Source organism: Falco punctatus (genome assembly GCF_963210335.1).
Source record: "Falco punctatus genome assembly, chromosome: 11".
Lineage (NCBI taxonomy): Eukaryota > Metazoa > Chordata > Aves > Falconiformes > Falconidae > Falco > Falco punctatus.
Genome location: NC_137591.1, coordinates 12,979,618 through 13,003,227, shown reverse-complemented (window position 1 = coordinate 13,003,227; position 23,610 = coordinate 12,979,618). Strand labels below are relative to the sequence as shown.

The 23,610-nt window shown below is 40.8% G+C and overlaps 1 protein-coding gene across 10 annotated transcripts in view; it reads left to right on the top strand.

The window, feature by feature from the left end:
* The window catches only part of PTPRF (protein tyrosine phosphatase receptor type F), a 395,877-nt gene that overhangs the window by 6,340 nt on the left and 365,927 nt on the right, over positions 1 to 23,610 (top strand). The window lies entirely within an intron of this gene.

The following is a 23,610-nucleotide window of genomic DNA, read 5'->3' as shown; positions in this document are numbered from 1 at the left end:
ATATATTTATAAATACTTTTTTTTCCTTTAAATTACCTGGCAGATATTGTACTTCTGATCTTTTTATCTTGAAGGAGAACTGTAGAATTGGTAAAGGGGATCCTTTTGGACGTAGTGTGTTAAAGAATGTGTTGAGGTGTTATGTTCTTGGAAGGCATGAGATGGGGGAGAAAGGAGGAAAAAGTGACCTCTCGGATGGAGTTCTTGCTTTTTTATACAGTGCTGTTTTCTTCAAATACAAAGGAGTTATGTTTGTTTGTATCTTACTAAGTAACATTTGTTTCACAAATTTGATCAAAGTTTTAGTTGTTGCAGAATCAATAATAATTCTCTTACCTTTAGGAAAAACCTGTAATTTATGAATGTACTGTATTGTATTTTAACTACTTGTAATACAGAATTGCAAGATTACACAAATCGACTGGAAGATGCATGCAAAATCCAGTAATACATTTTCCGTGTAAAAGTTCAGTGAAATATGAAATGATTACCATAAACAGTGAAAATTGGCCTCTTAAACCTATGAACTAGAAGGCGTGGAAATAATTTTGTAATATATATTCTCATTGGTTTTGTTGAGGCTGTTCTTGGCCACCACCAAAATTCCTTTACAGTCTGAAGTATTCTAATCTCTGTGTTATTATGTGGTAAAAAGACGTCCTCGTCAACTGGTATTTAACCTGAGGAGGAAACATGCATTTTTAAACATGCATTTTAGATATACTGTCTCCTCACTAGCCTTGTTCATGGGTAGCTTCCAATTAATACAATGCAGATTTGAAGAATTACACCTAGGGAGACAAGTATTTCAGCAGATCGTGGAGTTACAGCTGTAGTTCTGCCTCTTGATGCGAAGGTAGAATTACAAACTTTTGAAGGAAAGTTTGTTGCCTTGAAGTGAGATGAGATGGAAGATATTGGTGAGATGGAAGTCTGTAGCTAACAGAGTTGTTGCTCTTGTTGGTTTGTGTTTTCTCTGGACTCTGCTACGCCTTTGTAGCCTGTAAAACTACATTTTATGCTTTGGGTGCAGTTAAGGTAGAGTACCTGTTTGAAGTCTTTTGGTTGAAAAAAAGTCATTTTAGATTGGCTGTTCATTAACTTAAATTTCCTGAGGTCTGTCCTGTTGCAGGGGGTTCATTTCAACATAGGTCAGTAGGTACCAGATCCTACTTTTTCACCCAGACAGATCAAGATAGGGAGAACTCATGGAAGCCTCTAGCATGGCCATGATTTTAGCTGCTTTTTTTTTTTGGTTGATGCAAAGCATAGCTTTCTGTTATTCATAGCTGGATTTTGGATGAGAGTGAAGCGAGTGTGGGCTCTCACTGCCCCCACATTTGAGTGGGCAGGTAACCGTCCTTTGCACAGAGATGTCTACCTCCTGATAGGGAGCATCACACTTTGTTTTCCTTTTGCTGCTGCTTGCCCTGTTGGTCTGGGTCTGTGGCCGAGGCTCTGATGGCAAGGGCACCTCTTGCCTGCGTGCAGGACAAGTGCACAGAAATGTAACCTGTGTGCCTCAGTGGTAAAACTCCAGCAGCTCTATAGGAGCAAGCTGTTACTTCCAATAATTGTACTTGGCAGCTACCATGTTTCTTATCTGAAGCTTTTTCTTTGTCAACACTATAATAAAGTATGCTGCTATCCTACCTCTGTGCCAGTCTTTTTCTTATGCCTACGGAGGGAATAAGGAGCATTATTATAAGAAGGGAGAGTTCTGAAGGGTTAAATGGCAGCAGCCAGTCATGGTCTTCTAGTGCTCCCCCACCCCAGTATCAGAAAGCTGGGCATCCTTTAGGAGCAGCATTTTACTAAAGAGCGATCACAAGCAGCTTCATTGGCCAAAACCATATAGGTGGGTGAATGTTTGTCTTAAAATAACTTGCACGGAATTACAGGGATTAGCAACTTGACTGCAGTGACGAAAAACATCTTCAGTACACTAGAAATTGCGAATTGTGTTTCATTTGCTTAGGCCATTAGTGTTTAGGGCAGCACCATGAATTGTACGGTGTTAAAGAATACATTGCACAGCAGTTATGTTGCTGAAAAGGATTTGTAAGTATAAGTTTGAATTGGAGATATTTTTTTTTTCCTTATTAAACTTTGAAGAGTTGTGCTTTGAAGACCAGTGGATTTCTGATGCCTTTTAAACATTGTCTACAAGGAGCAGGTGAGGGGTCTCCTGACCTGTTTTGCTCTTCCCCTGCGCTTGAGCTGATATCTATTATATGTTGGTTTTAGATGTTCTGGTTTTGGCGTTTAGGTGATAGGATGGGCTGACACAACTGTGTGGGTTATAAATGGAGGATGAGCTCTCAGATATTGGCTTTCTTTGTGTCTGAAGTGAGTTAACAGCCTCTTGGATTCTTGTTGCACAGTGTAATTAAAATAAACACTATAATGCTAATCATTTATGTATTTTTGCCTGTGGGTGAAGTTTTAAATTAGAAGTAGCTATACTTCGGTGGAAGTGGATTTTTTTATTTATTTTATTATTATAATGTTGCCTGTTTGCAGTCTGGTAATATTTCTGTGAGAGTGCATAAAAAATATTGCTAGGCAGATTTGTTTTTGTTTTTTATTACCTAATTGTATATTCTAGTAACGATGTAATTATTGCTTTTAACAAAAACTGCCTGACTTGAGTGTTTAATTCCATCAGACTCAAGCAGTCACTGATGAGGTGATAAATGATAGGTTATATGTAGAAGTAGATTTGCAATCATTTGCTGCTTTGGGGGAAAAAAAAATGTTTTGTTTCTGTCCAGTGACTAATGTTGAAAATCAAAGCGGCGCACCAGATGTTTTTTCTAATGGCTGTGGTTCAAGGTCTCTTTTGTATGGAGGAGGGTTTTGCCTGAGTTTGTCTTTTGGCTTTGAAGTTTCTCTTGCTTGTTAACGCAGCACTCCTCTAAATCTTTTGCCCTGGACTTCTCTGTGGGCAGGTTTTATGGAAGAGCTCGTTTCCCAACCCTTCGTGAGTCTCTCAGCTCCCGGTTCATCGGGAGGTGGAGGGGCAACAGCATTTTTATAGTGTGAGCTGAGCACTTCCATTCACTTGTGTTTATTTCATAGAATTAAAACAAGAATAAGTGTTTTGCTTTATTTGTTGATGTCTGATTAGGAATTAGTGGAAGAAACTGAATCGCTGGTGTGATTAATGGTAGGTTTTGTTTCTGATGTATGAAAGGACTCATTGTCTGAGGCTTTTCCTCCATTGCGCTCTGCCTAATCCTGCTGAAATCACGCTAACGATGGCAGTGCTTGAGGCTCCTTGTCTTGCTTTCCTGCGTGCTTAATCATACAGCTGGAAGAATTTCATCTTCCGAGGGATGGTTGCTTCTCATGCCGAATCTGCTGTCACGTTGTAGGGGCCTTGCTAGGAAGGTGGGCATTAGTTTGGGGGGGTCTCGGCGGGGAGAGGGTGGTTAATCTGAAATCTGCAAACTGATCTAATTTATGCTACATTTGGGTTCTGAATCTGGGCCTGATAGTTTTGTTAACACAAACTCTTTGCAGCCGTGGCTGAAGGAGGTGAGCTGCCTCATTCTAACTTTTAATTCCTCCCAAATTTTTGTTAGATCCACTTCCTGCAGTTGCTGAGGTAGTACTTCTACAGGGAGGAACTTTAGAATTGCTAAGTGTGTGTTTTCAAAAGCAATTTAAAAAGTTGGAGATGCGTAGAAATGAAGACATTTCTAAAGTACCTGGCAAGAAATTACAGTGGACACAACTGTTTCTTTTTGAGAAAAACCTGGAAGAAACACAATACCCCATCCCATGAACATTAGCCTGCCTTTTCCTCTGAATCAGGTTGTCACTCCAAGGTCTCAGAGTGATTTAAAAACATAAAATAAACTCCCCTGAGGAATCTATTAAAAATTATGTGGTTCACTGGACATTCAGTGCACGTTCAGTCTTGGAATCCATTACATGTCTGTAAAAAAATCCTTTCCGACGAAGTTGGTCTGAGTTGTGTCCCTTTTGGCAGGTGGGCGTGAGGGAATTCCGTTGTTTTATTTTCCAAACAGAAGTGTGCAGAATTAATATTGATTTTTATTATAGTTGTCTGCTAGAGCCACTGTATCCAGGGGTTGTATGTCAGTTCTGCTTTTCTAGTGGCAACATTCCCTTTTCCTTTGGTTGAAGTCTGTACTTGTGGAGCTCTGGAAATAATTGGGAAATGCTGTTTTTTTTTTTTAATCCTTTGAATTCAATTTGTAAAGCTTTATTACCTAGAATTAAATTCTTATCAGGTTGAAATGGGGCATAAATTCTTGTTGAATGGAGACAAATGCTATTAGGAATTGGTGAAACTAAGCTATATTTTTAATCCTAGATTTATTTTCATTTCCGCTGTTGTACATTGAAAACACTTTAGATCTACTTTGTCTACCTGTGTTGGTATTTTCTTGTTCTGATAATTTTTAATGGTTAAGTCTGGGAGAGACAATGTGTGTTGGATTCCCACTGACGTTGCGGTTGTGTGCTGTGACACGGGTTACGTTTCTGGGTGCCTGGTGTAGGTGTTGTCAGTTCCCATCAGCACGTGCTGCCTTTGTGTACCGAAGAGATTTCTCATGTTACTGAGCAAAAATATTTCTTTTGGAAGAACTTTCCCATGTTTTCAGCTCATGATGGAGAACTGTGACATCTGCTTTGTTCGTTTTTGATTGCAAATATTCATAGTTGCTCAGAGCTCAGTAGTTTTTCAGAGCCTAGAGTCAGGTAAGGACTTAAAACACAAATAATGGGCAATCCCTTTGGATATGCAAGTTTATTTGATTAACCCACCTGACCCACAGCATTCGAGAGCAGTTAAATATTTGGACAGTCAGCAGTCCTGTTAGTCATGTTTCACTGGGTGATGGCCACCTCCATTTCTGGTTTGCTGCTATTGCCAGGTCTTGTGCCATCTTGAAAGGGAGCTGGTGTGTGTGTGTGGGAGCACAGCGGGTGCTTTTGGGGGTGTTGCTGACCCAGGCTCCTGGGAGCAGCTGGGGATACATGTTGCGGCAACAGCATCATCTGTGGTGGGTAAGGGATCGGAGGCAAGGGAGAAAATTGTTAATTGCAGATTGTCAACGCTGTGAAGGCTGGCTCGTAGATAAAGTTACTATCCTAAGCAGAAATAGCAACGCTGCCCTGAGAAGTGTAAAAGACTTGTCAAAACCTAATCTAATCTCCTGCATTAACTGTACATTGCAATAATGAATAAATGAAATTCCAGCAAGCTGAGATGGTCCAATTTTAATAACTTCTCAAAAAATCAGAATGAAGTATTGCACTGGAAGAGGCATATCAGGGTTATCCAAATTTCTTTCTATGGAATCGTTTTTAATTTTATGCGAGCGTACACTAATGGTTTAAGAACTCATTTGTCTCCTTGTCAGCTGCTTGACCGGTGTTTTAATACGAAAGACATGGGTTTATTTTGAACCGGTCTTGTTTTTCTATGGGTGTTGCAGCCAGCTGGAAAATTGTTTGACTCTTTAACTGCTGTGGTTTTGATGCAGTGTCTACTGTAAGAAAGTAAGATTTATGTAAAACCAGTAATGCTTTCAATTGTTGTATTTCCGTCTAGATTCAGGGGAGGGGAGTAGCTCTTCATGCTGAAGCACTCAGTCTTGCCCTTTTTCTGAAGATCTGTGGTAACTCTCTGTATTATGACTAGGTAAAATTCCAGTCCTTGCCAAAATCTGAGGAAAGTAAGGAGAAAATAGCTGCTGCAATTGTAACTTGGTGCATTTCTGGATGCATTACTGAAGCTGTGCTGGTAGAAATATGGCTAGTCAATTTTATGGGAGAAAAAGCTAGTACAAAAAAACCCCACCCAAACCCTTTGGGGATTCAAATGTCTTTTTAAAAACACTGATAGTACCTTTCTGTCTATTCTGGCAAGAAAAGAACGTGATTGTAATGTGTTTTTGTCATACAGGTTTTGTGAGTGACTAGACAGGATTCAGCTCTGAATTCCTAACTTTGGAGTGTCCAAATTGTGCATAATTAACTTAAAAGTCAGGTTTTGGAGATGCAAATGTTTCACAAGAAAATTAATGAGAAATCTAGTGTAATGTGCTACTGTTTTTCAGTATGGTTTTCTCACCTGAAATTACTGAGTTAGAACAATTTTAGATTTAAAATATTTATTAAATTTTGATTCTGAAATGAGCTGTGAACAAGTATTCTCCTGTATTTGTGGTCTCAAAGTGAAAAATGTTTTGATTAATAGAGCCACTACATTAGTTTTTATGGTAGTTTGCTGTGACACAAATGCAGTTTCTAGGTGTGCTTAAAGATGTGAGATTGGCAGACTTTCTGCTGTATCTTTTCACCTAATTGCTTTATGGGTTTGCATATAATCTTGTTAATTGAACCATTTTTATGTGATCGCTAAAGCATCTCTGAATGGGTAAAAAGTGCTTTTTATGGACCGAGGGGTTCGTGGTGTGGTATCAGTTGTGCGGTGAGTGTTCGGGTGCTGCTGTTCAGAGAAGGACAGTACGGTGTTGCGCTGCATCTGCCTGGGGAAATGCAGTTGTCTGAGCCGTCGGAAAAGAAAACAAAATAGTTTGCCTTGGTGTGAAATAACTCACACAGCTCAGTTTCTCAGTGCTGTCTTTTGTGTGTGTCTGTGTGAGGAGCAGGGTGGCTTTGTCCGTTAATGGCATGATGGAGGGGTGCAGAGCTCCTGGAGGGGATGACAGTAGGTGTTTGTCAGTTTGTTGTGCTTGCCTTCTGATGCCACAAGACCTTCTCAGAAGGGTTGTCTTGCTATAACTAGTGTGGGTAAGTGGAAATGAATGACTTCAGAGGAGGTTTAAGGTAAAGGCGAGTGTCACTATGAAGGTAACTCCAGGAGACCAGTCCAGCCAGCAGCTGTGGGCTGTTTCCTGAGCGCTGGCTGTGACCCTTGGTGTGCATGGGCAAGCCATGAGAGCTACTGACAAGCTACAGAAATCCTGAGTGGATGGGTGGCCTCTTGCTTTGGTTAATAGTGGATTATTATTATTTTTTTTTCTTTTTTTGAGGAGAGATGGACAAGATGCTGAGAGTTCCCAGCTACAACGCTTTTCAGATCCTTATTTGAAAGTGTTTTAAACAAGGGACATCAGAGGCTGAGATACAAAGCAACCTTTTGAAGTTAAAAGTGGGTCTGCATGAAAATGAACTGCTTGTCTGTGAAAAGAGTCAAGTGTGAAAGGATAGGATGGTTTCACTAAATGAATTTGATAGTCTGAATAAGTGTGGCGAGGCAGAGAGGAGAATCTGGAAAGGTCAGGACTAAGCATGTGACTCTAGACGAGGCAGTGGAAAGACATGAAAGGAATTGAGTGGAAATGCCTCGGTTTACACTTTTTTTTCTTAGAAGAGATTTATTTATTTTGGTGAGGGTGGTCATAAAAGGGGAACTTTAGAAGCTTGCTGCGGAGAAGTGGGGAATCTGATTCCTTTGGGATCTTGTACCTTTTTCATTCAACTTTTGTGTGGTTTCAAATAGCTAAAAGATCAAAGTCCAAAGGAACTCCCTGTTACATGTGCAGTTCCATTTGTAGGACTGCTCTACTCTGCATGCTCTCCGCAGTGGACTGCTTCAGCAGCTTTTTGTCCCAAGTACAGGATTTCTTATTATTGCTGTCTTGGTTTCAGGGATCCATGTAACTTGCAGATTTTAACTCCTGTAGTTTGTGATATGTTTTCTAGGTCCCTGATACTGCTTAAAAGGGTAAAGTGTGTCGTATTTGTATTCGGTGTAGGTAAATGTGAGGTGATTTGCAATAGTAGCAGGAAACGGAACTGTTTGTACAAAGTGATGGACTGCAGGTTGACTGTCACTACTCGGGATGGGATCTTGAGACCAGCAGTAGTTCTGTCAAACTATCAGCTCTGTGCTTAGCAGTGATCAAGAAAGCATATAAAATCTCAGGAAATGCTATGAAAAGAGTAAAGAATAAGATGGAAAGCATTGTTATGCCATGTCTAAATCCATGGTTTGTCCATACATTAGATACCGTTTGATCTGCGCTTCATTTCATCTTACGAGCAGATGGAAGAAGTATGGAGAAACACAACATGAGTCATTAGAGATGTGGAATGGCTCCCACGTGACAAATGAATGGGAAAGGAATGGTTAAGAAGGGTGCAACAGAGGTCTGTGAAATCATGAGTAGAAGGGTTTGGCTATTTCATCTCAGTGTTAAGAGCAAGGAGAAGTCAACTAAACTTTGTAGGAGCCAGGTTCAGACCCTGGAAGAAAGAAGTGGTTCTTCATACAGGGGTGGTAAGCCTGTGGAACTCCTGGAAAAGATCTGGGGACTACTCAGTGCCAGTCTGAGGAAATCTTTACCAGTGGAAGTATTGAAGGCTACAAAGGATCTTGGGGGAAATGCAGTTGTGCTTATCCTGTTCTTGTTCTTTTCTAGCCCTGCTTACAGGCTGTGTTGGAGGCAGGCTATTAGGCTAGCAGGACCTGCGGCGTGACCCAGCACATCCGTTTTTATGTTTGTGTCCTGTGCTTTGCCATGAACTCAGTGAACTTTGTGTCCCCAGTTTGCTTAACATAGGGCAAGCCCTCTGCAGTAAAGCCTTTGCTGTGGAACGAACTTTCTTGAGCAAGAGCAATGAATAGATAAGCTGCAGCTGGCAAAAGCTGAAAGCAAGAAGGGGGAGTTGCTGCTTTCCCGTTCCCAGTTGCTGTGGCTTACCTTATGCTATTTTGGTGTCTGGCCATTTCACTGAAGTAGCAGAAAAATAACTTCGGGGGGAGGGGAAGAGCTGAATAGCTGAATAGCTTTCCTGCTGGTTAGTGGATTAAAACAGTTCATAGGTGCAGCAAATGCCCAAGGCGATGGCACTGCACAGCCTGAGAGGAGGCGGCGAGGCATCCTCCTTTTCACCACTAGTAAGCCGTGAGATAACTCCGATGTCTCGGGGCACAGCCCACCCATCTCCCAGCTGCAGTCTTCCCTTGCTTACGCTGACTTCAGTGATCGTTAAAGCAACTTGTGGAAGGCTACAGCTCAGTAATACAAAAGAAAACTATCAAGTTCTGCTGCAGTCCACAGTTTTTAGCAAGCTTAAATAGACCACAAATGGTGCTCAAGCAGGGCTCCAAGCCAGCATTGGGTAAATGGCAGCAGTGCCCAAACAGGCATGAGCAGTCCCTTTTGCAGTGGTGGCAACCTCTCTTGCAAAACCAGACAGCTGCTGCTATCAGTGTGTAGCTGCTTCCCACAATGTGGTAGAGGCTGTGACTCTCTTTGCTGTCCGAGACGCGTAAGCAGTGTCATTACCTGCCCCCTGTAACCTTGGGGTGCTCTGGAGTGAAGAGGGCACCTAAGTGTGCAGGTGGGCAGACGTTAACTTGCTTTTGCATTCAGGGGAGGATTAGGAAGTGTTTTCCAAAAGCATCTTGAGAAAAAGGGAAGGTGGTGGGAATTAGAGCTGGAGCAGAGTTTCTTCCTTAGTGTCTGTGGATGATATGGAGATGTTGCTTGCCCAGGGAACAGCAAAAAGCTAAGTTCTACTGCTTCTGTGAAAGTGGATTGTTTTCTGTTAGAATGAGTGCTTTTGTGTACAAAATGCTGATCAAGGTCTTAACACATTTAATGTGTGCAAAAAAGCAATATTTGCAAATGTGCCCGTTTGTTTTAAAAATGGATGGATCACGCTTTATGCCTCCTTTTGACATCAGACCCCCCTGGAAGGCTGTGATCTTCAGGGCTTTTTATTTTTATTGGATAAGAACCAAAAAAGGCCACCATACAGAAAATGAAGAGAGATCTGCTTTTAGTTGAAGGGAGTTACCTTGTGAATGTCATAGGCACCTATGAGCAAGCAGCGGTGGAGGATAAAGATTTTTGTTTGGTTTCTTCTAAGAGAACTAACACTAGAGATTGATGGAAAAAATGTGTTTACTTTTAAAAAATATAATACAATATTAATGACTTACAACTATTCTGCAGATGTCTTCATCTTTCTAGGTAGAGCTTTGTACCTTACCCGTATCAAAAGAGATTTGCTCTACTGCTTCTATCTAGTGCTACATGTCAAAATAATTTTTCTCTCATGGACAGGCCAGCAAAATGTCATGTAGACTTTTTTCCATTATCCTTTTAGTACAGGCAGGTCAGCAGCACTTTGTACAGGACTAGAAAATTTCCCTGCTTTTGCAAGGCTGTGTAAATAGGCATATCGGTGGCCTACTTTTCCACACTTCTGTAGTGTTTTAGAGTCTCACAAACTTACATTATTTTTTTTCTGAAAGCTTTACAATTCAGTTTTAAAACGGTGCTAATTCAGTGTGTCTAACTAGCTGAAGATCATTAATAGCTTCTCTATTCAGTACAGATATGCAGTAAATGCTATTAAATAATTCACTTATTTTCCTCAACTTCTTTTTCTGGTGGCCTAGCTTTTAAAATCTTTCCTAAAATGTTGTTTGAAATCTTAATCTTATTTCTTCTTTAAAGATTAATTCCATAAGTGTGTAGTTTATGGAGGAGAATCTTCTATTATGGAAGAAACGTACGCAACTTTTATGATGGATTTTGAAAATGTCAGTGTGAATATAGGCAGGACTGGTGATGGAAGATGGTTGTAGAAAAGTAGCACATTTTGTTTAGCTCTTGGAGCGTATGTGTTAGGAGTGTGGATATTAAGGCAGGTAAAACAGGCTACATATATGGAAATATATTTAGAGTGGTGGAAAATGAAAGCATCTGAAGGTACTTTTTTTTTTTTTTAATTATTTTGGTCACAGTCACAAAAGCTGTCCAAAATTTAAACTATTCAGTGAAGGGAGTGGGTTATACTGTGACTTTGATAACTTTATTGTGAGGAGAAATTGCTCCCACAGGCCCGCTGTCAGGAGTTGCTTTTTGCAGGGGATGTGGCCTGGATTCATGGCATGCTTAGGCATTGGTCATCAGTCCTCAGCTTGGTTTTTACTTGGAATTTACACTGGCTCATTTCTTCATCTAGGGAACTGGCTCATGATGGGTGATTTGCAATACAGTCATTCTTTCCACATCGCCTGATAGCCGCCTTTATTCTACTCCTTGGTGCGCTGCCAGAAATAACAATTAAATCCAAACCTTTACCTGCATTTTATCGAGGGCAGATTTGAACTGATTTCTGATGAGATCTTTGTTCTTTGAGGATCATTGTGGTGTTTTGGACGTTTTCCAAATGTGTTTAACGGTCTTTGGTCTTCCCCCCCCCCCCCCCCCCCCCCGGAGCGCACAGGAGAAACTCGTGTTTTCTTGAGCTTGCTGACTGTTTGCCCTGTGGTGGTTATTAGCCTGTCGGGACTCTGTGTGGGTCTGTGCTCGCCTCGTTGTCCTCTGTCCCCACTGGACATGGTTAAAGGCGTTACCCCGTTCACACTAGTGGAGTATGACTTGGGTCACACTGTGTCTCTGTGAAGCATTGTGCTCAGGGTTACTGCATGAAGATTGTGGCCTCAAGCAGCAAACTCCTTAGCCAGGAGCCTGGAGAGGTCTGCACCTGGGGGAGAGTCAGTCTTTTCTCCAGGTTCGGAATTGTCCCAAATAGCTCCTTGTGGCCAGGGCTGAGTTTTGTTGGAACAGGCTGATTCATACCTGTTTTCCTTCTCACCTTGTGCTTCAGAGCAGAAGCTGCCTGGTGTATCCAAGACATCAGGAGGGCTTTGCCTGGCTGGACAGCCAGACCCTGTGGGTGAACCTCCAGGTTGGTTGTCCCAGTGGTGTAGAGCTCCAGGGCAGTGATACCCAGCAGCTGTTGCAGTGGACGACAGCATGTGCTTGGAGGCTGCGCTGGGAAGCAGCAACCCAAGTGATGCGGTTGGGAGGGCGTTCTCCACCTGTGGTTTGTGCAGTGGTGTTTCTCGTGATGCTGAACAGCAGCTGGTGGGAGCTCTGCTTGCCCCCTCCTGGTCACGGAGCTGCTGGCAGAGTACCTTGGCATGAGGCTGTGCTTGGTGAGGCTGTGCTGAATCGTTATTCCCCTGAAACACACCGCTGCTGGGGCCCTTGGAGTTGTGTGTGCGCATTGCGCTGCTTGCAGGCAGCTGCCGATCAAATGAGTTGACTTCTGGTTAAAGATGGGAACAGAAGTTACTTGCCTGTGAGTGGAATCCTTGAAGATGTCCAGACCATGCATGTTCATTTGTCCTCCTGGACTTGGTGACCAGGGTTGGAAGGTGTACTCCAGTCCCAGCCCCTCACCCCGTGCCTGTGTGCGTGCAGAGTCAGCGCTGGTGAATCTAAGGAAGTCTCCTCTCTCCTCTGCAGTGCTTTGTGGCTGCTCAGCTCGTAGTTGTGGGGCTGCGCATCTGGAATTTGGGTTGGTAGTAATGCTCTCGCTCACTGGTTCTCCATCAGGTATGCTCCTTTCCCTGCTCCGTGGAGTTGCAGCTGCAGTGCTTGCACGCGGGGTTTCATGGCTGCCCCTATCCACCTGTATTACTCATGCTAAAGACTATTTGTAGCTGCTAATGATTTGCTACAAAGACTGCTGCGGAAAGTGAAACATTGCCCAATTGTATATTTATTTTAGCCTGGAAAACAGCATTTGACTCATTCACAGCAGGATGCATAATATTTATAGTACTTGAAATGCTTGCAAATACTTGTTGCAAGCAACAATATAAGCAATGTTTTAAGCCACATGGAGCAGCTTATCTCTCTGAAACTGTTCCCTGGATTAGTTTCTGATCTTATCAATACAGAAGACTCACTCGGGGTAATCTAATCAATGTTACTAATTTTTAAAGTAATAAAAATATAATTTGATATACCTCCAAATTGACTGAAAAACTTCTTGTTGAAAGAGAAGTTCTTCAGATCTCAAAATCCACTAATACTGTGTAAGTAAATAATAAAGTGCTATTTGAGTTTTATTTAGTAGCTTTACATACGGAATTAAAAGAGATGCCAGGAAAGGTGAACAGTGGTCATCTGTGGCTAGGAAGATTTCACATGAAGAGAAGCTGAACTGTTTTGCATCAAAAAAAGGCAAATCGGAAGGGGCATAAGAAGTCTAGAATGTAATAAATTATTTAGGGAATCTAGGTCAGGAGACTGTTCTTGCGTTGTGAGACAAAGGAAATCTAAAACACTTCGAAGTTGGTCAGCTCAAGATGAGTGAAATGAAAATCCTTTTTATGGTGCGTGCAGGAGGACTGTAGCAATGTTTGTATGGGAGGTCAGTTTTTAAAGCTCAGAAGAGAGATATTTATATAGGTATTGGAGATATTTGTACAGGTATTGGGATTTGTGAAAACATTTAAAGAAGAAACAGAATGTTGTGCTTCACTTCTCTTTGAGCAATCCCTAACTGTTAAAAGAATAGCATGAAGCTTAAGCTGAACTAGGCAGCGTTTTCTCTGTTGGAGGTTCTTGCATCTTCCCTCAAGCCCTGCAGTGTCTCTGTAGCAGTTTGGTGGTAGCTGGGTGGGCTTCAAGGCTGATCCTGCCTTGCTTGTAGCATCCTCTGAAGGTGGACATCTTGTGCACCTCTGCAAGATCAGCGAAGTGCGCTTTATAGACTACTATGCAAGTAAAAATTAATAATAGGACATAGCCTTCCTCTGGGAAGCTGGCAGATCATGTCAACCACTTGATAGGTTTTTTTATCTGCAGGTATAACTGTAATGAATTTTAATATTTAGATTAATACTGATATCTGGTGTGATTTTTGCTGAGTTGGTGCAGAGATTCTCGACTTCTGTGGATATTGGGTCAGGTCCCTTAAAGGCAATCCTATATCCTGTGCAAATTACTGTTTTAAAAGGTCTGTCTACCCTTACTTGATAGTTGTATACCACTGAATTAAAATATTTCAAATGGCAAGTAGAAATCTTGCATGTTGTTGACATGGGAGGAATTGTCCAATTACCATGATCCCAAAAGTCTGCCCAAAAGGCTTGCCCAGCCAGCAGTATTTTTAGCAGTCTTTGTCTCTAAAGCAGGTCACATAGGTTCTTTTTAGCTACAACTTACTACTAAAATCTGCTTTGTTTTGGGAACACTACATTCATTTCTCAGAACTGGGGCGATTGCTGAAGGTCATCTCAGAGGAAAAAACTGTTTTTAAGCCTTGAGGTTTAACCTTGGGAGATATGATGGTGAAAACTCAACGTGCCAGGCAGAACTTATGTTGCAGTCAGCCTGACAAAAACTGTTGGAGCAAGTGATGATTGAACAGAAAGGACAGGAGAAAACAGGGGAGTTCAAAATTGTGTGGTTGATACATTGCTAAGTATATATAAAAAAATAATCCTGATTTTTTGATTGCAGGACAGCAAATTGGTCTTTAAAATGGGTATGTTGGTAAGGGAAAATACATATTTCTTTAAATTTGGTCTAATCTGCAGTTCAAAATTACATATTTAGAACGAGTGTCTAAGCTAATGCTTAGCAGCAACGAATATATCTGGCAAAATTGCCACCCTTATGTTCATTCTTCTTTTCCTTGTGCAGAAGTAACCTGAAAACCATCTTGTATTTGAGAAAACTGCCATCCATGAGATTGCTGGGTTGCGGCGCTGTTTGTGGCAAACCAATGGCACCACCTCTGTTGTGTGGCAGTAGGAGCATTCAATGAACATCACTGAGCAGTTATTTTAAAAGTTCTGGTATTAGTGAGTTCTAAAATCTCAGTGTCTAAATATGCTTGCAGTGTTGTTCTCTGAATAATGCATGCTCTTGAAATGGTCTGTACTGTGGAGAGGCAGGCTGGCTGAATGTGGAAAGGAGTGGGAAAACAAAGCGGGTGCAGCAGCTTGGATAGTCTAGCTTTCAGTTCCGCTCTACGTTTTTCCTTTGAAAGACTTGACTGGGCTTGGTGTAGCTACAGCAGCAAAAGAAAACCAGAGCTCTTACCCTGCAATGTTTGCATCCAGGTAGACAAAGTCCTGCGACATGCCTGATACTAAATGCCAGGGTAGTAGTCTGTTTTGAGCGCTTCTTTGGCGTTCATGTTTATTGATATGTATAGGTGTTTGAGCTATGCAGGGAAAAATGCGGATTTTGCATGGAGAGGACAGATCCTTGACACTGTAGGAGAAGAAGGTTTTGTGCCTGCTTGGTGTTTCAGCCTCTGTTGCAGTGATAGTGAACTTCAAAGCCAGCCATCTGCTGGGAGGTGCGGTACCACTCTGCTTATGTCTCTTTGCTTTGCTTTTGTTAAAGAAAGCAACAAATTAATGCTGTGTTAAGATACAACAGGTAATTATAAAAAATTGGAAAACCCCACAAATTTTAACACTGCATATATGGTATTTCTTTTCTTTTGCTCATGTGTTCTGCAAACAGGAGGAGGTTTACCTTCCTCTTCCTCCATACATTTCTGGTCTGAAGATTGTGCTTGGAAGAAAAGAAATATTTACCTAATCATTTGCTGAGAAATTCATGACCTTCAGCCAACTTGAGAGCTACCCAGGCTCATTGTTTGGCCCTGATGTAGTGTTGCTTTGCACTATTTGTATGTGCCTGCCTCACTGGGACTGTGCATGGTGTTCGCAGAACAAGCCCACGGTGTTTCCGGAGGGAGACCCTTCAGCACATCTGCAGCTTTCTGCTGCCCGTCTCGTTGGTGGGAGTGCTCTCTTCTCAAATGGTCATTTAAGTCTCTCTCGTGACTCTGGTTTGTAATATTGGAGCTTTAGAAAGGCTGTCACAAGGAATCTTTCAGACGCTTATCCCTATTTTCCTTTCTTTTTAAATATGTCCACCTACTACCGCATACTAGTCTGGATAAGCCCTGTCTCATCCCAGTGGTATTTGCATCTGTTTTAATACTGCAGACTTCTGTATTTTTTTTTTTCTATGTTGCTTGCTACCCAGAGTGGGCATATTTAGCTGTTGCTTCGCTCTCGCTTGATGTGGCATTTTTTTTTTTGCATGTGCAGCCAAGGTTTCATTAATCTTTCTTGCTACCAGATCACACTGCAAACCTTGTAAGAATTTCTTGGCTCTTCAGTTTGTCACTCCCACTGAATATTTCTTTCAGATTATTTTCCTGTTGGATGTCTTCACTGCACTTTCCCAAGGAGAACCTTATTTTTAATTGCCTGCTTCTCAACTTTCTCTGTCCTCGCTGGGGCTTGCAACTCCTAAATTTAGTATCATCCACAGATTTCAAGAACACACGTTTTACTCCTGTTCTGCATCATTAACTAAGATTTTTAAGTAAGAGAATATGTAAGAAGATTTCTTTTATCCTTGAGAGATAGTTTCAAAGATTTGGTATATGGTTTTAATTTTCTTTTGTTTATGTTTTTTGTACAGTGTTCTGTCTGTGTCAAAACTGGTTTCTTAAATAATTTTGAAAGTGTATCATTTGATACAGTCAAATGGTTTACTGACAGCCAAGTGTGTTTTATCTACTGTGTGGTTGCTATCAACAAATCACAATTCTCTAAAAAAGTGATGGGCTGTGTCAGATTGTGCGCATACTTTATAAATCTCATTTCTCATTTTGGTTGAAAGAAGATAATCATCTTCCAGGAGTGTTAGGCGCTGGTTTCTCCTATCTTAATAAAACTGTTCTTTCAGGAGCAGTAAAATTTGCTTGCTTATACGATAACAATTTTTGTGTGTTTTATTTTGGTGAAGCTGAGGTCTAAATATGTCTTTCATCTATAGATACTCCATGTCGTAAAGGAATTAGTGGCTCTATCTACTAAGCTTGTTTGCTAATTTGTCTTCACTGGCTTAAGTCCTTGGAATAAATGATATTATGGAGTGGTTGTGATACGTATGTCTACATTTCCTAAGGCTTTTACTTGTAATTATTAATGCCCATTTGTAATGGCTATCAATTGGTACTTTACTGAGGTAATACAGATAAAAGCGTGGAACTGCAGTAGTGGGTAGCGCCAGGAGTGTTTGCTGAGGATAGCTGTCCGTCATAATTTTGATTTCTCTGTGTTTGAGTTCGTATGTTTCTCACTGTAGGTGTCTGAAATTTTTACTTTGTGGTGCAGCTCATACTTGTCGCAGCTAAGTATCTGTGTGGGGGTGTGTGTGTATATATATGTAATGTTTTATAAGTTCATAATTACATTCTAATTGTCCAGTCTTTCCTTTATTTTCCCTTTTAAATTTTAAAAGGTGGTCAGTGTAGCAAGCTACTTGAGCTTTTAATTCCTCCTCCTTCATCATTTATTAATGGTCCAGCCTATCCTTGTAATGGCCACAAAACATTAGCTCGTTTGGCTTTTATGCTGTGCTTATCTTTCCCTGCAGGCTGTAACTGGCTGTGTAATTCTTGTTGGGGTGTCCTCCTCCTCCTCTTCTCCAGTACAGAGGCTTGTTGAGACGCAAATCTTGGTGTAGTCTCCCTGGCACCCACATTGATCACATCTCCATTCTTGCATCCTTGCCTTTGCGAAAGCCTGGACTTAGTAAACTTCTGGGTTATTTTGTAGATCTCGTGAGGTTGTTCCACACTCTTAATCCTTTCTTCCACCTCCACACACTTAATCCTTTTTTCCACTTGACCTTGTTCTGCTTTTCATGCCACATGGCTTTTGTTCCTGAAGTGAAACTCCAGGACTCTGATGGACAACTGGAATGGTAGTTCCCAGTTCACCTGTGTGCCAAATCCATAAAAGTATTTGGCACCAAATCTTGCATCGGTGGTAACTTGTTCTTCTTGGTAGGAAGCTGATTCAGGACAGGTTCCCTTCTTGAGAGATCTCTCATAGGTCTATTAAGTGGGCTTTGTGGGTTGTTGCTGCTTTTTTTTTTTTTTTTTTTTTTTTGGTGTGGTGTGTTAATCAACAAGAAGCCAATCTGACTGTAGCCCTTAGGAGCCTGGAGCATCTGTTCTCTGGGTGCGCTGTTGTTCGGTCCAGCAATGTTTTGTCATCTCCATCGCCCACTCCTGAAGGCCTGTGATGAGTATCAGTATTCTCCCTCATTTCCTCTCCCTACCATTCATGCCTACCCAGTTTCTGTCGTAAATTCTTTCCTTAAACATTCCAAACTTGTTCTGAGTGTAAAATTTTTGTTCGTCTGTAGTTGGGCAAAATGGCTTTAGCCTTTGTCTTTTGTAACTCAGATTTTGTTTGATAATTAAGTGCCATAGTCTCTCTTATTTATAATGTATTTCATTGCAGTTCTCATTTGCGTCATCTTTCTTGGTTCTGCTGCTGTCCGGGTTACTACCTCTTATTGGATACATGTGTTGGATTATTTTTTTCCTGCTTGTGTTTTTCTGGGTTGAAAAGGATGGGTTTTTTTTCTTTCTTTCCTGCTGTAATATATAATCTCATAGTCTCTGATGGTAGCTTTCAGTTTTCTAGACTCTCTCAGAAAATGTAATTGCAAGGTGTACTCCCATCTTTATATTAAATAAGATACTTAATACAGGCAGACAAAATTCTAATCCCTGTGGCAAAGTACTGAACGTATTTGTGGCATGTAGCATAGCTAACTATTTTAGTCCTTCAGCCATTCTTCAAACCACATCATGGGCTTGGTAGCTACAGTCATGCTTCTTCGGAGCTATGTTTTCCAGAGGAATTTTTCTCCCTGTGTTGGTGCTTACCTCTTTCAAGACTAGGAGAACTTTAGAACTTTAGAAGGTGATCTCCACTTATGCATAAAAATGAACATCGAGGTTCAAATTTCTTGCTGTGTGTTTGTGTGTTGTGTTTTGTTGGTGTGTGGTTTTTTTTTTTTTTGTGGTGGTGGTGGTGTTTTGTGTGTGTGTGTGAAGTGCAGCTCGTTGTACCTGAAAGTTAAAAACTTTTGTTTTCTTTAGCCTGATGTACAGCCCCCAGGGGCTTTCTGGCTGACCTCACATGCTAAAAATGACCGTGAGCGTTGTGCTGTTCGTAGTTACGCTCTCTTGGTGGTTGGTTTTCATTCTCTTTCACAACCACCCAGTCGTGAAGATGTGGAAGTGACAAACAGGAGGAGGCTATGTTGCCTCTCCTGCAGAGGATGCACAAGTTGCAGTGGCACCGACCTGCTGTGCTCTAGGGAAGCTTGGAAGGTGAACTTCGCTCTTTCCAGAGAAAGTGAAAATTAGAAATGGACCTCAGACTAACTGTAACATTCATTTCGTACTGTATATGAATGAAAAAATCTTGAAATACGATGAGACTGTTTCAGTGTGTGGTAGGTAGATCTTTAGTTTAAATCCGATGGATTTAAAACAGAAAAATATGGTCAGATAAACCTTTTCCATTTCATTTGAACACTTTGAAAGACTTAAATCTTATAAGAGAAGCTGTTGCATACTTTTGAGCTCAATTTCTATCAAAATTCAACTGGAACAAGTAAAAAAAAAAAAAAGTAGTTGGTGAACAAAGAAGTTCTACATCTAATACCAAGCATAATTTCCCTAAAAATAGAAAGAGCGTGTGCATATATATGTACATGCAGAACATACACATGAACAGGTATTACAATTTACGCAGGTAGTTTAACCATATAAGTACTTTTTTAAATTGTGAAGTGTAGGTTTACAAGCAAATTGATGCTGACTGGTATCAAGCAATCAATAAGAAACAGCATTTTTTCTGGAAAGTAGCTGGAAAGCACAAAAGCAGACATAAATTAAAACTTTATTTAAATCACGGGAGAGAAATCCATTCTGTTTATCACCTTTTTAAAAACCCAATCATATATATACTGTTGAAGTAAATGGTATAAAATACTGGTTGGCAAATTTTTTTTGTAGCTGTTTGTTATGGAAAGTCTGGTCAAAGTGAGGAATGGGTCTGGTGTGATACCTGAAATTAGGACTATGTCCTTTGGTTTATCATCACTGAAAATGTGTTCTCCATCACTTGCTTCTTAGATAATCTTTGCATTTCAGCAGTCATATGGTAAGGATTTGCCTCTTGAAAGGATTTAGCCAGTTCACAATAGGCAGCTTATATACTGATACAAAGCCCAGGTAGGGAGGGGTGATTTAGGCATGGCAGACAACTTTGTTACGAAACCTAGGTTGATAAGGGAGATTTTGGTAAGGAAGAAAACTTTACCTGCAAACATACAGCTCTTCACTTGAATGTAGATGCATTTGATGTGTGCAGGACCATGCTATGTAGGTATTTCAGAGAGAAGCTCCAAGTGTTGATTCTCCTATGTTTACTGAGGGGTTGTGTAGTGGATGCTGTCTGGAAAGCTCACAAAAGGACGTTACTTGGAAATTTTGCCTTGGTTTTAATTAACCAGAGCTTTTTTGTGGGCTACAGCTGTTGTTAAGCAGCATCGAGGATTGCTGTCTTGCAGTCATCAGTCCATATTGTCAAGCTGTGCAGAAACAGAAGCATCAGCTTGCTGTGTTGTGCAGTAGTGGTTGTGGAGCAGCTGCAGGAGTGTTGATGAAGAACCAGCAGCACCACTGGCAACATGGCCAGTAGCTGCAGCTGTGCATGCTGCTGAGTGCCTGCAAAACTCATGGTGGTTGTGTGTTACTGGGTGTATGCATGTTTGTATGTAGGTATGCAGCAAATGCATGCACTAACATGCAGCCAGCACACATTACTGAACATGAGACTTGAAAGCTGAGTGACTCTGAGCTCCTGCAACCAGGTCAGCAAATCCCACCGTTTGAGAACCAAGGGGTAACATAAGTGGCTTTAGGAAAATGGTGTGCACCCAGCAAACATTCTGTCTGGTCTAGAGGGCTCATCTCTCTTAAAATACTTGCTGTGTTGATTTTTGTATTAATTTTTGTAGCATAGTCTGTTAGAACATGTGCCTGCTAACACTGTGATTGAACATCTTATACCTGATAAGTTATGTAGTGATATTTGAGACTTACATTGCCTAGGAACATGGCACAATTTCTGGAGTTTGAAATGTTGTGGGTTTGTCTTAAACCGCAAGCTGTGCATTAACAAGTCTTAAGTGTCCACCTTTCACCTGCACCCACAGTGAAATGCTTCTTTCCTCCTCCCCTTCCTGGCCTCCATGTTGCATCTGTAAAAGAAAGAAAATACCTGACGAAGGAAGGCATGTTTCAATTGTACCTTAGTTTTGTGGTCTATAACCTTCATCTGTTCTGTGATTACAGAGATTTGGGGACAGGGAATTCTTGGGGAGAGTAAATCTTCTGTTTTCTTTTGCTAAGCTGGGAAAAAAATTATATTTTTTTGAGTATTTTCCAGTCCAGTAACTCAGAAGGATTAACTTTGCACTCTAATAAATAAAACAGCCAAGCAGATTTTGTCCAAATGTTTCTTTACCAGACTTAAATCCTAATCCTGGACTAAAATCTCACAGGCTTGTAGTAAAATTGTTCCAGACTAAAACTTGGCAAAGTAAAAAATCTCTGAAAGCACGGTTCACAATGGAAATGCTGATGCAAGCATAACTGGAGCATTGCAAACGCGACGCCATAAGAACAGCTTTGCATATTGCTCATGAATAGCTCAGAGGTAAAAGGATTAACACTTCTTAATACTGCTTTGAATCTGGTAGACTTTTTGCTTGCTGGACTCAACACAGATACTCTGTAGTGTATGGCTTCGTATATTAGCCTTTTATTCTGATCCCTTCCCCCCACCCCCCCCAGGCTGAGAAGCCTTTATTGCTGCAAACAGAAGCCTTTGTTACCTCGAATTTCCTGCATCACCTATTGGGATCCGTCAGGAGACAGAAATTAATACCAGAAATAACAATTTGAGCTCAGTGTGTAGCTGTTTAATTTGCAGACTAAAGGAACTTTTGCACTTTTCATATTTGAGGAGGAGGAGGGATGGGACTATTGGTGAAGGAGAGGAGGGGCTGGATCTCTTAAAATAAATGTGCACTGTCCAGTAAGGCTCTAGTACTGTGGGTAAAAAGCCCCATTAAAAAACCCAAACAAACCAAAATAACAAACCTGAAAATGAAGTGCTTCTTATGTTGATGGTGTCACTGAATCTGTGCCTGCAGACGTTTGGGTTTCTTTTTGGTTATAGCTAAAGCATTCTGAAGTGAGCATGTGTTTGTGTACACTCTGTAAATGTTGATAGGTTTCTAGGCTTCTGTCTTGGAAGATTTTCATCATCTAAAACTTGCTGTTGCCACCTCAGCCCTTTTGTTTAGAAATGGTTACCAGTTCCTGTGAAAATGAGAGCAAAGAAAACCTTGAAGATCATCTTAACCAGCTCACGGTTGTGTGTGTGTGTGCTTGTATATGAGTTTATATATGTAAGCATGCACAGGCACACATATACATAGATATATAAATATCCTATTGCTGTTGCCATAGTCACTCTCTCGCTGGGCTTTATACCAGCAACTGTGCAGGGAGGTGTCAGCAGAACATGATGTATTTTAAATATAATCTGAAACACCATCCAGCAGCAAATCAGATGTTTATTAAAGGTCCCCTTCCTCCAGCAAGATTTCACTCAATTTGTTTTCTCACAAAAGAGAACAAACTTGAAATACTTCAGTGTTTAAGCAAATAATATTTTATAAAAAGGGTGATATGCATGATTAAAGATAAAATACAAGGGTTCTGGCTGCTGATTATTTACAACAGGCATGGCCTGCAGACAGCTATGGTAAGAGAAGTGAATATATTCTAACTGTTAATCCACTTGACAACTGATAGCAACAGAAATTACATTGGCAAGAAAATAGAGAGAGGTCTTGTACAAACGTGACATTAGTATTTTCTTTGAATTCTTTTTTTCTTTATTTTCTATAAAACAGATAAGTGTGCATATAGATCAAAGTAATTTGAATTGTATACCAGAAAAACCCTGTAGTTGTCATTGCTGTAATTTAAGTTGTTGGTATACCTTGCTGTTTCAGGACTTATGGTCTTGGTCATTTATTACTGGTGGTATCAGATTTTGATGTTGCTAATGGATTTAAGCGTGCTACAGTATGTGCTGTGTGTGGTGCTGTATATGTGAAAACTAAGGACATTATAGTAGTCTCTAATTTCTTTAGCTTTGAAAATTAGCAAATAAAAGAATAAGCAAGAAATCTATGTAGTTAAAATTCACAATGGAAAGGAAGATCCTTTAGGAAGGTTTGAGTTGGTCTGGGTGGTTATTAAAGTTACTGGTTAATATTTTTAATATAACTTCTGAAGTAGTTTTTATCAAAAGATCTAGGTGCATATTACAGACTAGTTTAGACTCATATAACATCCCTGTGGCGAGCTGGGCAAGTATTTTCAAGAAACTGATGTCCAGAGATGCTTGCCATGTTTGCCTGTGCTAATTTGGAAAGCTTGGTCTTGTTTATGCTTGAAGTGAATGCAGATTAAGGTAGGGTGTAAGCACAGTAGATGTTTCTTATTAATTAAATGTGCAGAAATTTTGTCTGGAACAAGAGCGTCTTGTTTCTGGTTAGCATATCCTCTTTGAAATGGCAGTCATTACAGAAAACTGCCCACTCGTGGCTTTAATAAAGAACTATTGTGTGCGCAGGAAGGTCCTTATTGCTGAAGCTGGGGAAACAGAAGGTGGGGTTTCTTGCTCTTGGTCCTTTGTCCTGTCTGATGGACTGGTTGGTCCAACAAGTGGTCAGATGGTCTCAGGGAGTCAGTGGCCACAACAGACTGGAGAGGAGGCTTGCCAGTTTTTACTAGTGTTCAGCAGTTGAGGTGCATCCTGAGCCTGAGAGGTGTGATGCCCCCTTGGTGCTTCTC